This window comes from Gavialis gangeticus, unplaced genomic scaffold (genome assembly GCF_001723915.1).
Source record: "Gavialis gangeticus isolate Ggan-Ray unplaced genomic scaffold, GavGan_comp1, whole genome shotgun sequence".
In the NCBI taxonomy this organism is placed as follows: Eukaryota; Metazoa; Chordata; order Crocodylia; family Gavialidae; genus Gavialis; species Gavialis gangeticus.
This window is the reverse complement of record NW_017728996.1, coordinates 907,570-911,169: the sequence shown is the minus strand read 5'-3', so window position 1 is coordinate 911,169 and position 3,600 is coordinate 907,570. Positions and strand designations below refer to the sequence as shown.

At 41.6% G+C, this 3,600-nt stretch overlaps 1 protein-coding gene across 8 annotated transcripts in view; it reads left to right on the top strand.

Moving 5' to 3' along the window:
* Nucleotides 1-563, top strand: part of FRMD5 (FERM domain containing 5) — a 317,562-nt gene extending 316,999 nt beyond the window's left edge. For 6 of the 8 annotated variants that reach the window (XM_019503878.1, XM_019503880.1, XM_019503879.1 and 3 more), the window contains one exon: nt 13-563. The gene's annotated coding sequence lies outside the window, so the exon portion shown is untranslated. The remainder of the gene's footprint in view (nt 1-12) is intronic. The other 2 variants (XM_019503873.1, XM_019503874.1) reach the window with 2 other exon arrangements.
* Nucleotides 564-3,600: the final 3,037 nt, after the last annotated feature.

The window sequence follows — 3,600 nt, the reverse complement described above, 5'->3', positions numbered from 1 at the left end:
CTATTCCTATAGGTAGCATAGTGTGATGTGAACGTGAATACCGATCCTAATCTACACACTCAGCCTTTTGTGGATTTTTTTAAGCCTTGAACCTTTAGTGCTCCAGAGGTGTGGAGTTTATCATCATAGAGGTGTAGAGCCCCTAAGTAAGGTGGGAGTTAGTACCTGGGGTTAGGAAACATATGTACTCGATTCTGTTTGAGAAAGTCCGAGTGAGTAGCCAAGCAGTGACCATGCCTGATTTATTTGAAAGACATTTTGCCTCAGAAAGTTGTACTTGTTTTGTACAAAAAAAGAGACTGTTTCAACGTATATTTTAACAACAAAATGCTATTTTGTTATTAATACTAATCAAGTCTTTTTTTACTTTATGGATTGGATGAACACAGCATGATGTACAAAATGATTCAAGTAAGAAAATACTTCTGAGAATAAAGGTTTTGTAGAATGGAAATCTAACACTGGATTAACCCGTTGCTAGTTTGGAAAAAAAAAATGAATAGGAATTTGTGGTTTTGCAAAGGAAGAGACCAGAATTACAGAAGTGGAGGTAACACTGAAAACCCCCCCCCCAGGCAAATATATCTATCCTTAAGCGAAATGTATAACTCACTTATTTCCTTTGTGGCATAAACACTTGAATCTTTATCTGGCAAAGATGGCAGTCCATTTGCAAGGGGAGCAATAAAAGCCATTATTATTAAGTTTTCTGAGAAGCTGGGCATATTTAACAAAATACAGTGAAAACAGACGAGCAAGAGTTTTATTTCATCTCAGGGAGAGATTTCAAGCAAGCCGGGGCCATAATCACACTTTAAATAGAGTCTGATTTTCATGTTCTTGTCTCTGCGCTCACCACCAACCATCACCACACACGTGAGCGAAGCGCTGCTGGAGAGTCAGCATTTGCACTCTTCCCTCCACAGCTCTACTATGGCTCTGTCCCAGTCAAGTCATTTACTATTTGGCAAAAGAACACAGTGATCAAATTTTCACTATATCGAATAATCCTGGAAGTCAACTGGACTTTGACTATGTCACTGCAATAAATAAAGTCCACTTAAAACTAGCACCTGCCAGATCCCAACAAAGATGCAGCTTTCTCACATTACTTTAAAAATTAGCCTTGGCCACTGGATTGTCACAAGAACTGAAAAGGTTTTGCATTTGATTTAATAACTCTTGTAAAGGTAGATTAAATAATGAATGCCTACTAAGAGAAAAAGGATAGATTTTTACATGGATATATACTGTTTTATGCAACATAGCAAAATTAACTTTTAGTGTAGTGTTCCTACCTCAGTCTGTAGTAAATGGTGTTTCTATGCAGTGCGTGATCGTCTTAAACTTGACATTTTTTTCATCCCAGGTCCTTTAAAGATGCAGTATTCCATTATTTTAATTGCTAAGGTTACCTGTGTAATGTCATAATAATACCACATTGTCATTTAGTGACGTCTTCAAATCCAACGCTCTTCTGCATTACACATCTTCATTCTCAAAAACCACAATACGAAATATTGACCTTGAAAACTTTGACATCAATTTGCTTTTAGAACAGTGGGACTGGACTTCACCCTATCTAGACTACCCCTTGGCAATTTTCACCCAGAATTTTACCCTTAAACCATTACAACTGGTAATTTTTTTTAATCTAGTTTTTTCTGTATGTTCCACATGATGTCTCGTGTTTCGCTGCCAGTTAGTTTTGTCTTTCTAGAAAAAGAATCCATAGATTCTTATATCAGAGGAAACAAAACTCTTAATAAAGAATAGCGACTGCATCCTTTAAGCAGTAAAGGGTAAAAATACCTGAAAATGTGAATTTCTTAGTTTTCATAAAGATATAGAAATTAACCTTTCATGTGCCAAATACTGTAAGTTACATTTTCCTTCAAAACAATGTACCTTTTCTACATATTCAGTATGTAGTTAGCATAAAATCATTGGTGCCATGAAAAGTATTTTTAAATTTAAATAAATATTTAAATATCATGAACAAGGAGTTGTTGTTTTTTCTTTTTAAGGAAAGTGCTTATTTGACTGGTGAGGGGGTTTTTTGGTCTTTGGGGGGTGGTTTTTGCTTTTTTGGAATGCATGTAGCTTCATCACCACTTTTATTCGATTAGAAACAGGCTTTTAAATTCAATATCCAAATTCTAGCTCCTTTGCATGAGCAAGATTCCCACAGAGACAAATGAGGCATTTGCTCATCTTAGCTAAACCATCACAAAAATGACAAGTAAACTTCACGCACCTGTTAGCATGATGACCTTGCAGATTCATTGCAGACCCCTGCCTGGCTGTTAGAGTTTTTGTCTAGATTTTGTGTTTTCCAAAAAATCCATCCTTCAAAGCACACAGGTGAACCAGAGAGATCACGCAGGGCCCTTTATAAACGTGTACTGCTACCGTGGTGAAAGTTGACGCTGTACAGCAGGAAGATGAATCTGGCCCATCAGAAAGACGGCTGCATCTCCTGCCTTCTGATCTCACTGCCTGGCTGCTCGGCTCAGTACAAGTCACGGCTTACTTATCACAATTACATCTGATTATGCTGTTTACACGGCAGAGTGAACACTGAAGAACCGCCCCATGACACCAGTACCCGTTACACAGAACTGAAAGCCTCTCGCTTCACAGCTCCAGCACCAAGAGCTAAGGCCTGGCCAGGCTGCAGCGAAATGCAGTCAAACAGCACCACCTCCTGCTTAACTCTTGCACGTATCATTGTGTAAATGAAGGCGGTCAGCAGCATTACCAGTGTGGGATGGATGCCCTCCAGTGCTCTACCTTTAAATCACTGCGTTTACAGCAAATTAGCTACTGCACTGTATGCTGATGGCATGTCACAGCGAAGGCATGGCATTTAAGCCACCTCATTTTGGCAGACTAGCAGAAGCTACATGTCAGTTAAAATCAGATATCCAAGTTGTACTTGTGGTGCTCTGGTGTGGGGCCAGAGGACTGGAAGAGGGCCAATGTGGTTCCCATCTTCAAAAAAGGGGAGGAAGAAGGACCCGGGGAACTATAGGCCAGTTAGTCTTAAGCCACCTCAGTCCTGGGCAAGCTTTTTGAGAGAATTATTCTGGTGTATGTCCACGAGGGGCCAGGGGGGAGATCATGCTTAGGGGCAACCAACACGGGTTCATTAGCAGCAGGTCCTATCAGACCAACCTGGTGGCCTTCTATGATCAGATCACCAAATCATTAGATGCAGGGGTAACAGTGGACATCGTCTTCCTGGACTTTAAGAAGGCCTTCGACACTGTCTCTCACCCCGTTCTCATTAAGAAACTGGGGGACTGTGGTGTCAACACCCACACAGCCAGATGTGTCACCAACTGGCTGGAGGGCCGCACCCAGAGAGCGGTGGTGGACGGGTTGTTTTCGACCTGGAGGGATGTGGGCAGTGGGGTCCCCCAGGGCTCGGTCCTCAGGCCCGCACTGTTCAACATCTTCATCAGTGACTTGGACAAGGGGGTAAAAAGCACCCTGTGCAAATTTGCTGATGACACTAAGATGTGGGGGGATGTGGGCACACTAGAAGGGAGGAATAGGCTGCAATCGGACCTAGACAGGTTACAGGGGTGGGCAGAT